The sequence below is a fragment of the Schistocerca serialis genome, chromosome 12 (genome assembly GCF_023864345.2).
Source record: "Schistocerca serialis cubense isolate TAMUIC-IGC-003099 chromosome 12, iqSchSeri2.2, whole genome shotgun sequence".
In the NCBI taxonomy this organism is placed as follows: Eukaryota; Metazoa; Arthropoda; class Insecta; order Orthoptera; family Acrididae; genus Schistocerca; species Schistocerca serialis.
Window position 1 is genome coordinate 85556856 of NC_064649.1, and position 13976 is coordinate 85570831.

The window sequence follows — 13976 nt, forward strand, 5'->3', positions numbered from 1 at the left end:
TTATTGAATAACAATGTTGTTTCTGTTAACCTTATTGGCTATGCACGGACAGAAAACGCTGTTACTACACTAAAAAAACCATGTAAGCAAGCTGTAAGTGATACTTGTAGTCCAACACTCAATACAAGACTGTTTCTTCTCTCTGTGTCAGTCATAGATGAGCTTTCAAAAGATAACCACATGTATGACTGCTCTGAAACTACTTCCGCTTACTTGCAGACTTCTGTGTTTCTTTCCTATCGGCCTCCCTTGGGCGACTCTTGATGTTTTCGACCCTGACGGTATTAGGTTGCGAGGCCCGAGGGTGTCAATGACCTTTTTCTAACCTTATAGACCATAGCAGAGGACGGCCTCCAGAGACGTGGCGAAGCCAGTCCTCCTAGGTGTGGGAAACGGAAGACAAAACGTGGTCCTCCAATCTGTGGGTTATATGACGGCTGGTAATTTACCTGTGCAAGAATCTTGGTATTCACAAGCTTCAGAACAATCCCGGATATGAAGGCTCACGGAAATATGGTGAGAACAGATGACGCTATAATGGATGTGTAGACAGCTGTGTTCCTCCGATCAATCACCTCAACTACTCTCACTTGGGAACAATGTGACCTGCAGTTGGGACGTTCCTCTGCAACAAAAGTGATTTAAGTGAGATACAGAAAGCACACAAAAGCGTAACTGTTGCTGATCTTCGAAGTATCATCATCAGAAGACTCAGTTGGGAATAATGGAAAATGGTAACACCTTGTTGGAGCCATTACTACAGAGAGTATTCTGGAGAGAAGCACAGCACATACGCACTGATCTGAGATACGTAAACAAATGAGATAGAGGTTGGTGTTCCACAATGCCTGTGACATTACGCACTGGATTGGATCTTCCTGAGGGACAGAATGAAAGTAATGTGGTTGGCACTAAATGTGAACAAAAGATTGTAGTGAAACTAACGAAACACTGTGGGGGACCGTTGCTGAAATTGAGACACCAGTGTACTCTGCTCCAAAACACACTTCAGTACACAGCCTCAGAAGATGCAGTGTGTCGGAGTTGTCGGTCATCCCAGAGCACAGGGACATCTGCTCTAACAGTCTTGATTTGTATTTTGGTGATGACTACGAGGAGAAATATGACTGTTACTGAAGATGGTTCTGCACCTTTGTTAATAGAAAGACATGATGTCCAGTCAGCTCGGCTAAAGGCATAAAATATCTCCACCTGCAGTGTTTCATTGTGAAGGTACATAAGTTGCCTGTAGGCCAACATCGTTCCACAAAAGTGTTAAATCTGTGACAAATAAGCTCTACCTGCCAACCAGCCAGGACACTAATTCCTGTCCATGTACTTGGTTCACCTTTGCTGAATTGTCCAGCATAACAGCCAAGAAACCAAGGTACGAAGAGCAGCTGAGCACTGCCTGTGACTACATGCTGTGGATTCCCCGACATGTTTCTGCATCAGTCAATCGCAACACGTCATTGCCTCAATGAATACTCAGCTGAATGCAGTCTTAAAGATGAGTTGAGTGGTACTTCAGATAGGTAAATAAATTAGTGGAATCAATGTGAAGTATAAATTAGAAAATAAATGAGAAAGTTAGTTTAGTTTAGAGGAGTTACACATTGGCAAACAGCGGGCAGGGCAGAAGAGGCAATGACTGTGAAGTCATCACGTTCAGGAGAAGCCATCGCCCTCCCCACATAAGCTGAAGCTGTCAGTTCAGCTGTCGGGGCAGCCGTCAGGGCATCACCCGACCGGCTCACGTGTTTCTAAATTGTCACATGTCATCAAAAGCCCTCGCCTACATTCCAAGAGCCAATGACTGACGTTAAGAAGATTCTTCGAGAAGCTTTTCAACGTGACAGAAGAGGTAATGACCGCGAATTCGTTCACCTCCAGTGTACTGAAGTAAACAAATACGCGAGACGCAGTGGGCCCGACAAGAGTAGTTTTCAGTCAGTTTCGGTGCTGAAGACAGTCATGCAAGAAGAGACTAAATCATCCACAGACGCACCAAGTCCGCCGCTGTAATGGAATAGCAAGCAGCAGCCTCGCCGCCAGAAGACAGAAGTTAAAAGGTGTTTTAAGCCTGATTTTTACGTACCCGGGTGACTCGTGAGGACGGGAAGGAGACGGCCTCACATCAGCAGTCACCTGTGAGCTGGGATGAAGACCTGACAGCCGAAGACTGGCGAGCTGGAGTCCGTTGTTCGAGCCCGGGACACTGGCCTTCTCCCGCCACGCCGCTCCGCTGGCCGACGCACGCGGCCGCATAGAGAGAGAGAGAAACACTGGGACGCCACATGCAAGGTATCACCATCCGGTTCACGACTTCATTCTCAATAATTAAACGGGCCACCTCACGACGCGCGTCTCCAGTCAACTGGGCGAAACAGCGACACGAGATGAACACCGCCAGGCGTAATCAGACGCCGCCGCTCACGCAGCAGAAGGCTTTGCAAACGACACAGCTGCCGCTCTCCCAGCCAGAACAATCCAGTAAGGAAAACATTGTAAAAGTCCTTCAATAAGTTACCTTGCATAAAAATGCTGTTCCATTCTACCTCATACCTGAGCCAAGGAAGAACTCTCCCTGCCCTTTTCAGTAATGCTCATCCTGACAAATGGCTACCATCAAAAAGAGGTTACCCAGTTACACAATGGACTACTACTTCCATGTGGCTTGAGAGTGGGCAGCTTAGAATGAATACAGAGCAAGATGCCAGCCTTAGTGGGAGTCCCATTCCGATGTTTCCAGGACGAACCAGCGAGATGAGGAAGAACCGGGTGTTCCTTAAAAAGTTCAACAAACGGTGTTAGCTGTATGGGCAGCCATTCCTAAGTTGTCCTGACTCAGGATTTATATCAGAATATTACTAGAGGGAGGCAGGATAACCAGAAGAGTGCAGTGTGTAGTGTGGCACAGGAAACCACCACCCGCCTTCCAATGTGTGTGTAGACCCCCCACTGAACTACATCAACAAAAGACTGTCCAGAATTAATGACACAAGGTAGCAGGAAACGAAGAAACGTGTTACGTGAGGAGTGAATTGTGTGTCTCAATCACTTACCAGCCACAGTTACCACTGGTGTAATGTAGTGCTATGAAATCAGTTGTGACCAGGAGGAGGACAAAAAAATCTCAAGAGCAAGAGCAGCACCAGCAGTATTACTAGGAAAAATACATCTGGGTTTAGTTTCACTTCATACATTCTTCACAAGCTATTTGTGTGTGTGCCCCTTCAATGAAACTTTGCTGTTTCGTTTTTACTCACTGATTGTATTTAACTGTAGAATATTGCGTATGTAAATATGTTACCTTACCATTAGTCTCTTCCTCTGTTGTGCAACAATGTTGCTGCAGAGAACGTGTGGAAGATGCAGCTACCACAAGTGATGAAATACGTTACTTGAGACGGTAACACTATTGCCTCCATGTTAGTCTAACACAACTTGTTATATTAATGTGCATAATGAAATGAATTCACTGAATAAGTGAGGCAGGTGCAACAAAAGCTATAAATATTTTGCAGGTAATAGGTAGGCAGTATACCATGTTTTTCGAATTAAGTGTACTGAAAGAAATCCATCACTGTATTGGCCTTTTATTTACACAGTCAAAAACGCTGAACCAGTTCAGAGGTGAGGTCATCTTCAGCTGTGACAAATACATTAAATATAGATATATTTTGTAGTAAAAGAAAAACACCAAGTTGTTAGACGTGGTTTTATTACTCAGCAGCTTTGTTACTCTGGTGTGGTTATTTCACACTAAAATGAACTCAATGCAAGTGGAATAAAGTGGAGCTAGTGGACTAAAGAAATTTTATTAATACAGTAAGTTGTGCAAGATGATCATATGAATGTAGAGCAGCTATGTAATTCCTCTTTATAACGTGAAAATTAAGAGACTTGTATAAACATTGTAAACTGCAGTGACCCACTCCATAATTTTAATTATAAAAATTTTATACCGGAATTTCAATATTACCTGCCGTAATGCACTCATTCGTTGCGGCACTACAGTCACGCGACTCGCTATAACGCTGCTGAATTGTACAATAATTGAAGTTGTAATTTTGTTACATACGTTACATTGAAATATACTGCGAAAAACTTCTCTAAAATTCCAAAAAGCCAATTTGGGAGTTGAATATATTCATTAAGGATGGCTTACTGTTTTCTGTTCGGATGCACTGAAGGTGATACGAATGAATTTTGTCCTCGCCACCTGAAGAAAGACACAAAATCTACAGTTTGCTCTCGGTGTTGTATCTCATGTGCAGGGTGTTCCACAATTCCTAACAGGTTTTCACAGGTTGTGCAAGGGACTGTACATTTCTGGACATGAGCTCCTTACAGAAGCTTTATCTACTAAGCTTGCTGTCAAAGCCTGTGACAGGAATTGTGAAGTACCCTGTATTTATTAGTGATCAGATTGATGGGTTGCACAGATTGTATTACTCAGGTTCAATAGCCTTGTATATCTAGTTTCGAAACATCTATTACGTAGCAAGTAGAAATATGTGAGTAATTTTACATGTAATAATTGTACAAAGTTAGCATTTAATTGTCTTATCCAATCTTACTTGGGTTGTTTGGAAGTTGGTTAGCTTTTCAACGAACAACAGATGCTAACGAAATGAAGCAAGTTTGGACAATTGTATGTGATGGAAACTCTGTTGGTGAGAAATTTATTTGGCAGTGCAAAATGTGCTTGCACATCACAAACTTTCCTTCAGTCCTCCTTAATGAAAATCATTATGCAGTAACAGAAATAGCTTGTTATTCTGTTACGCCCATACAATTGTCTGTCCAGGTTTCATTGTAGAAATATTGTCAGTCTGATTTAATTCATATGGGTAACTTCGCTATAAATTTTACTATGGCTTTACTGCTTATGAATGTGAACAAGATTCGATTTCTTCTTAGTACTATTCGCACTCAGATAATGTTTATGAACGAAGTAATGTATCATTCAAATATTGGTTGGCGAAATATTTTCAGTCTCTTATAAAGAATAAAGAAGTTTCCGTTATTACTAAGTGGGTTTGTTATTTTTAATGTAGACGTATTACTGAAGTGATATTACCATGTTTGTGTTACGTATCTGAAAATCTGTGCGTTATGCAGGTCTTAAAAATGTAATGTACAAGCAAACCCTGATTGTCAAACGAATCCCATGGATGAGAGCTGCAGACTAGGCCGTCCGTAAATTAGTTAATATGTTAATTGATTTGAAGCATGTACCCGTGAAAATGTTAAGGAAAGGTTTGGAGTAGAGCATAAAGGTTGCTGGAAGTCGGTAAGTGCTCTCATTCACCAACACTGGATGGATGACTTCTATGTATATACACGGAATGTAAGCTGAGGTGACAAGCACTCAGTTCCCCAGTTCCTAACTGCATTGTTATTCGCATTCCGTCGAGCTCTTACTGTATTATACCGCTAAATGAGTAAATTGTGGCAGTCTAAATTTCTGATTTTCGTCAATAGCGACGCAAAATACTGAACATAAAATTTTTGTTGCCCATCGAAGCTGTGACTGAGGTAAACTGATATTGCTATCAAGCTGTGATGGTTACTTAGTGACACAATCTTAGTCACGTATAGGGATATAGAAGATTGAACTGAATACCAGTTACTAGAACAGTTATTGCAACGATCGTTGTAGGCACAAGACACACACAGCAAGAATGCAAAGTTAGTAATATATTGAGTCTTGAGTTACTAATGTCGCTGCACTTCCATCTGTTTTTCTTCTATGTCTTTATTACACCGGCTACTGGCTACAGACGTTCGCATTTCAGATGTATGTATTCATATAAGAGGGTTTATCACATTAGGACATTATGTAGAACAGGTACGCTTTACGTTATCTGTAAATTTCACAGTTTGTATGAGAATACATCGTGATATGAAATTATGTATTGTTTTGGAACATATTGTCCCATAGTTGCACATCTTTCATGTTGTTGATCTCAAGAGGGTCATTACTGACTGAAGGACTTTATATCGTGATCAAAGTCCGGTTTGAAAGACTGGAATAAACGAAAACATTTGACAGTACCTGGTCACTGCAGCGATTCTCGAGGTGCGACAGTCGCTAATAAAAACATAGTTACTGGTACCTGTGTGGGGTACTCTTTGTAGATAGTCACTTTAACGGCTTATTTTGTGATACGTAATTTTGATTTCCAGTCTTGATGAAGCCTACTGTGCAGTGCCATTATCCAATGTTCATTCTGACCTGAAGAAACTACAGTCGTCTGGTCATAACTGTGGTCAAAACCTGTGGGAGATTGCTCATCAGAACTGCAACCTGTGGCAAGTCAGTTCACTTCATCACAAGAATAATAATCACGTCATGTCATAAAATCCATTGCCACCGGAGCATGCTTCAAACTGTAAGTCACCACCTCAAAGGGGTCATGGGGTCCAGGCTCCGATCCCTGGCCGGATTGGGTATTTTCACTGCCTGGGGACTGAGTGGTGTTATCATTCATGACAGTGGGTACATTGGACTGGGTAAATGATGGGGACTTGGTATGGGTGCTGATGACCGCACAGTTGAGCGTCCCTCCACCACCACCACCACCACCTCCTGATACACATACTCTTCTCTTGAAGTAAAATTCAACATTTACAAAAGTACAGGTCCATCTGAGATTTGAATGGCACTGGTGTCCCAGCTTGATCACGTTTGCTGCTTGATGAGAGCCTCCGGGGGCTGCTCCTCCGGGGGCTGCTCCTCCGGGGGCTGCTCCTCCGGGGGCTGCTCCTCCGGGGGCTGCTCCTCTGGGGGCTGCTGCGGGACATGGCCGTTATCTGTGGTATCGATGCGTGTTGCTGATGTGGATTCGGCACCTCGACCTTCAGATGATACCACATTTACCTTGTAAGACAAACGTTTGCATGCTATGAGCAGCAAACAAGGCTATGTTCTAGTCATTACGCATGTGTAATTAGAGCACTTCCTGGATTGGTATATAACCGTCAAGATTACACTGTCCGTATTCCTTATCGCAATTCAAGGTATGAGTGTTCGCCATATTCAGAGTACTTGTAGTTACAGATAGCACTCGGTCGGGCATCTGGAGTTGTTAGCAGTTGTCTGGCATAAAGTGGTAGGCACCTACTACGGGTAGAAGCGCGCACATTCACCAGCCAATCCCTCTTCCTACTGTAGACTCCAATTTTGCCTGTCTCAGGGCAATCCGTTAATCTTCGCCTAGCAACAGTTCATGTACACACTGCACAATGAACAGATAGCTATTGTATTTCCGTGTCGGACGAGTTTCTTGAAAGTGGACAATCCATGGCATCCAACAAATTACACTAGTGGACACACTCTTCCGCCACTCCGGTCTTTCTCACAACTCAATATGGATTGTTATTGTTCAGGCTTCTGGGGATTGCTCCAGCAGTCGAACCTAACGTGGGTTCCCCAGCTTTAATTTGCAACTACACAGCGCCAAAGATTTGTCGACGGCAGCCCGAGGCTTCCTCTCCAGCAATGTCACGTTGCATACGTCGCAAGGTTCCTTTATGGGGATACCATTTTCGCCCTATTACTGACCACCATGCGACCTAAAAATACTCCGCATTCGTTCGACAGTTACGCGAATTATGGAATAGTTATATGTGACGGCTTACCAGAGAATAAGTTTCTTCACTGCTTGCGCGGAAATGATGCAGCACATCATAAAGTTCAGCTTCAGAATTTTTGCAAGCACAAGGGTAATTAGATAGCTAACGTATGTAAAATTAGACATCATATACTAACAAGGGGAGGCCGCCAATTGTGAAATTCAGATTCGATTCATACTGCGCATAATAAAAGCTTATGGCCAGAGGTGTAATGTGGCAAAGCACCAAGATGCACTTCTCAGCCGTTGTCGAGAAAATCGACAGTTAAAAGAAACCGTTGCGTTAAAATACTTTCTACGATTAATAATTTTCCACAGCGTCATGGTGCAGTGGTAGGCGCTCGGGTTTGTAATCCGAAGGTCGCCGGATCGAATCTCGCACAATGCAATTTTTTTTAGTATTTGTTTTTTGTAATTTCGCAAACAGTTGTATTTCTCAAATGTTATTGTTTTCATAATGTTAACCACGTATAGTTAACGGAAGACGTAGAAACGATATTCCGAAACGAATACGTATAGCGTAAGTCAAACGTTCGAATTAGAATAGAGACCCCACGAACCAAATTCCCTGTGGAACATCGTCGAAAATCAGTGCGGACGGGAGAGCTTTGGTACACCTTTGTTAAAAAAAATGGAAAATGGAGGCGGTACAATTGGAGAGCGATCCACCTTCAACATGCATAAGCAATTCATTAATAGTTTATATATTTGAATTACAAAAAAACTAATAACAAAAAAAAAATTGCATGGCGCGAGATTCGATCCGACACCTTCGGATTACGAACCCGAGCACTTACCGCTGCGCCACGACGCTGTAGAAAACCGATAATCGTAGAGTGTATTTCATCGCAACGGTTTCTTTTAACTGTCGATTTTCTCGACAACGGCTGAGAAATGCGTCTTGGTGCTTTGCCACATTACACATCTGGCCATGAGCTTTTATTATGCGCAGTATGAATTGAATTTGAATTTCACAATTGGTGGCCTCCCCTTGTAAGAGGTTGGTGGTGAGGGATACCATGTAATAGAGAACGACTAAGAGAAATTCATGTGATATGCATTGGTGATATTAATTACTGAGCTTATAGTATACATACCACTGTTCATGAAGTCATAACCATTTAGGTGTTAAATTTTGGTTGCTTTCGGGAGGGATCTTCTCAAATCGATACCGCTTCCACCTGCTCTCACAAGGGGAAGGCCTCAGACACGGCCAACCGATTCGGCTCAAATTTGGCAGGTCGCTTGTGTACAACCTAAAACGAAGGAATCGATGATATTTTGGGTCAACACCCCCGCGTTTTTGAGAAAATCACCACTAAAGGTCATTACGAGCGATAGACTCAAAATTGGCGGGATCGATAGATAATTGTAAATGTATGCGTTTTCGGACCCCACCCATGATGAAAAATGCTCTTTTTCCAGAAGTCGAGGTAAGACCGTGGACACATTTACTATGACTCCTAATAATGTAGCACAAGAAGAGCTACTTAATGGACCAATTACTCTTGTAGGAGCTAAGATTAATTTTTCTTGTACAACTACAGACGTTGTTACTGGTAATAGTTGGTTAACTATTGCTATAGTACGAGGGTGTGATAACCCTTTATTAGGCTTAGAATCCTACTACGACAGACATTATTTGTTATCGTACCTGTTCAATTGGAGTACAGGGTGACAGGAATTAAGGTACAGCTGTTGTACTGACGCTTCTGTACCCACATGGACAACGCTTTTCGCCGACAGCACAGATAGCGCAACGGCCAGGGTAACTGGCTGCGAATCTTGAAGAAACTGGCCGGCCGCAGTGGCCAAGCGGTTATAGACGCTTCAGTCCGGAACCGGGCGACTGCTACGGTCGCAGGTTCGAATCCTGCCTCGGGCATGGATGTGTGTGATGCCCTTAGGTTGGTTAGGTTTAAGTAGTTCTAAGTTTTAGGGGACTGATGACCTCAGTTATTAAGTGGCACAGTGCTCAGAGCCATTTGAACCATTTTTTAATTATTTTTTGTTAAGAAACGTAGTGGATGTTATTCTTTTGGTTTGTATTTTTATCTCAATTGATAGACAGGAGGGTTAATAAGGTAAGTAAATCAACAAGGAATTATAATGATAAAGTGGGCAAATAAATTTCTGAAACCTCTTGGGATAGTGAACAACTAAAATGTTACTCCAGGTCAATTTATAATGGCTTTTCCAGTCACTGTTACGTGTCCTCACTTTCTTCGAACAACTAGATGGATGGTACTTGTCATATAAACATTGCAAACAAACCAAGAGCATCTAATGAATGCAATCTTCTGACAGCTACACTGTTCCTTGTCTATGATATGACGAAGAGGCAGCCGGGACAACATATCTCTCCCCGCGTGCATTCTATCCCGTGCATCGCTGTAAATAAGCGTCGCACGGTTGGCTATCTGTGATCCCTCGTGAGGAAGTCGCAGCGCTTTTACTCGGAGTTGTTTCATGTGAGAAGGCTTAAAAGTTTGATACTTTCCAAAATCACGGCGTTTGGGAAATTAGTTTGCCTACCTTATTATTGCTTATTGATTTACTTACCTTATTAACCCTCCTGTCTCTATCAATTGAGACATGGAAAAATACAAACGAAAACAATAACATCCGGTAGGTTTCTTCAGGATTCGAACCCCGGTTTTCCGATTCCCAGCCAGTTACCTTGGCCGCTGCGCTATCGGCGCTGTCGACGTCAAGCGTTAACCATGTGGTTACAGAAGCGGCAGTTGTAAAAGTTTCTTACTTCGATTTCTGGAAAAGTATGCGTTTTCGGACCCCACACCTGATGATCAAAAATGCGCTCTTTATAATCATCTATCGATCCCGCCAATTTTGAGTCTGTCGCTCGTATTAACCTTTAGGGGTGATTTTTCTCAAAAACGCGGGGGTGTTGATCCAAAAAGTCTTACATTCCTTCGTTTTAGGTTGTACACAAGCAGACCTGGCAAATCTGAGCCGAATCGGTTGGCCGTCTCCGAGGCCTTCCCCTTGTCAGAACTACAAGCAGCGTATAGTGCATCAGCAGAAAGCCCTTGGAGAACACTGCGTGGGAGTAAATTGGCAACTAGCCATAGTGCCTTGCAGATATTTAGAAAATTTCCGTCCCGTTCATCTGTCATCGATTTTACTATTATGGCACAAGCTTCACAATTTTCAAGGCAAAATGACTTACAGCTTGCATAATTTTTTGGAATATCGTAGTACGCTTAATAAGATACAGTATTAATTGGCGACTCCATGGAGTGTTCCGTGCACCACGACCAGATAATGAATATAAGTGGAAGGAGAAACAGCATTGGTCGTATTTTTTTGTTTTATTATCCGCAAAATCGATTTTCGGTCACATAGTGACCATCCTCAGTGCTGTAATCTACAATTAAAATTGGTAGGCACTGGCATCAACAAGCTGTGTCGGCACCGTTGTTGCTTACCTCGCATCATCATCATCAAATCGACGATCGAGAACCCTGTAGATGATGGGCCGACCTCACAATGTTCCTCCATAGATGACGACCTTGTGCAGTTTGGATCCATTTGTTGTGACTCACAGCTGGCAAAGGTCTTCATGTAGCTCATCCATCGCTTTCTGAGTCTTCCGATTGGACGAGTACCATCAGGTCTTCCCATAAGCACGGCTTTTGCTCTAGAGGTGCCCTGTCTCCTAGCAATGTGGCCCGTCAATATTACTCTTCGCGCTTTCAGTTTTTGAACAATCTTCGCTTGCATCAACTCATAAAATTCTTGGCTTTGTCTATGTTTCCACGATCTCCTTTCGCGGACAGGCTCAAAAATCGTCTTCATAATTTTTCCTTCGAAGACGAACACGCAATTAGCGTGCGGATGTGAAGGGAGAATGGAACAAAAGTTCCAAGAGAGAACCCAGCAGTTGAAGCAACAATTGGACGTGTGGGTAATGGATAAGGAGTAGCAGGGACAGTCGGGGTCGTCAGCCATTACAAATGTGAGATTCGCGAAACAACTACTTCTGTTACAGCCAAAAAGAAATTGTTTTCAAGCTGGTAATATTAATCTCGATGTTACTGAACTGGTACGTGCAGTGGCCCTGTTTGTGTGTCTGTGAGGAACATCCTTTTGATCGGTGTCGACTATTCCCACAGCATATGTAATTCCGTACACGTTGAAAAGTTACTCTTGTGGTGTAATGTGAGATAGAACTTCTGTAGGATCCTCTCGAATTGGAACACAACCATTCCCATTTCGTTATTTGATGATCGTCTGCGAGTGAAATGAATCTTATAGCAAGGAAAATTTTCTCTGTGCTTTTGACCATTTATTGAAGCAGGTACTACAGAAAACATAGACCACGAAATGTTCGAAGTCCTATACTAGTTTGTAGTACATAATAGTCCATCACAGAATCTTTTGATGAAAGTTAAATACGACGGGTTACTTATGAACTGCAACGGACTGTATTCCGGCCGTTACTGGACTCCACATAAAGACTGGTAGCCCAGGCCGCCTTGTCACGGCCCTGACGCTCCCCCACGTCGGAGGTTCGACTCCTCCCTCGGGTGTGTGGGTTGGTGTGAGTCCTCTCACATTCCGATTTTCTTTCTTACTTTCTTTCGCTCGCCAAGGTGCAATGTGGAGTAAAGGAATAACAATGTCGCTCACGCAGACGAAACGCACCACCTCGCGATATATACCAACATTAAACGAATAACGATAGGAAGGTTGTTGAACCGATCCGTTCACATCCAGTAGCTAGCAGGGCGAAGGGATATTACACTCCCTTCATGGACTGGCATAAAGCTCGTCGTCATAACTAGTCTTTCAAAGACCCAAGGTTTCTTCGTTCTTTCTTGTTGGGCTTCAGGCTTAGGTCCCATACAATAATACCGGCACTTTAATGGCATAGTTGGTCTTCAGTTCAGTCTTAAGTGACATTCTTGAATGATATTATCTGCTTTATACTGAAATCAGTTTTAGACCCATTCAGAATACGTTGGTTTTTTTCCCCGTTTCAAATTATTTCACCTGTTGAACCGTGTGCCGAGGTATTCAAGATTTTCCACTTGAGCAAATATCGATATCCTTGCCTGTAATGAGGTGTCATTAGGGGCTTCTATTGATACATCAGTGACCTCAGTCTTTCCCGTATGAATCCGTACCCCGAACTTTCTTGTACCTTGTGCTAGGTCCTCTACAGTTTCTGCCGTCTCTTCCTCTGATTCTGATACAATATAAATGTCGTCTGCATAACCCAATAAATATGTCCTACCATTTAGCGTCACCCCTTTGTTCCCCCTTTTCATTTCTCGTATTACTTTCTCTTGGACCAGGTTCAATAACAGTAGTGTAATATCACCACCTTGTCTCCCACCCGTTCTGATCTGGAACTCCTTGGACAGCTCCGCTTGGTATTTAACGTGGGCTTTCATCTCCGCTGTGCACCCCTTGACCACATTTATTAACGTAATGGGTATACCAAGCTCCCTCAGGTACAAATAGAAAATGGAAAAGTGGGGAGAGTAATTCGGACGGCATCTGCCTGCAGACCGGTGTCCAATGTGATGGGATCGTAGTAAATATCCCAGGTAATACCGACGTCTACGTGGTATCACCAACAGGAGACAACTCAACACTAAACCGTGATGCAAGCAAACTGAAAATTTAACTCCACTGGTGGCTAGCAGCGCTGAAACAGTAAGGTAGAGCGATTAAGACACAACTCTACAACTGAATCAAATGTAAAAGGGTTACACACAACCTGCTGCAGACAAGTGTGGGTACGACGCTCAAACAATTTTGCACTGATACCTTGTTGTACACTTAAGCTGAAAACTTGGCATTAAATTTACTGGTTTGCTACTATGTGGCTCACAGATATCGTATGAGGATCTTGACGAAACTGGAAATTAGGCGTATCAAACTAAACGATTCTATCTTTAGTGTCGTTACATTGGGATCGATCTGTAATTGGTTTGAGGGTTAAATTCTTGAAGAACTCAGCAAGTGAAACAGTGTAGCAGCATAATTTGTTTCGAGGACTACAGATATCAGTAGCCACAGAAAATACAGGGAACCAAGGAACAGGAGAAACGAAGCGATGGTTCACAAATGAGGCACAAAATTTCGAAGGCATCGTGTACATATTGGCAAGATAATTGACAACTACAGATAAGGGAAGTAACAAGCAAACGGTAGATAGAAAGAAGCCATATTACAGACGTATCAGATGATTGGATGCACCAATGAACCACGGTATCATCTAACAGAATGGGATTCAACGAGGGCGCCGCAGCACACACCCATTCAGTACTTGCCTCTCTCGTTAATCCCCCAACGAGAGGT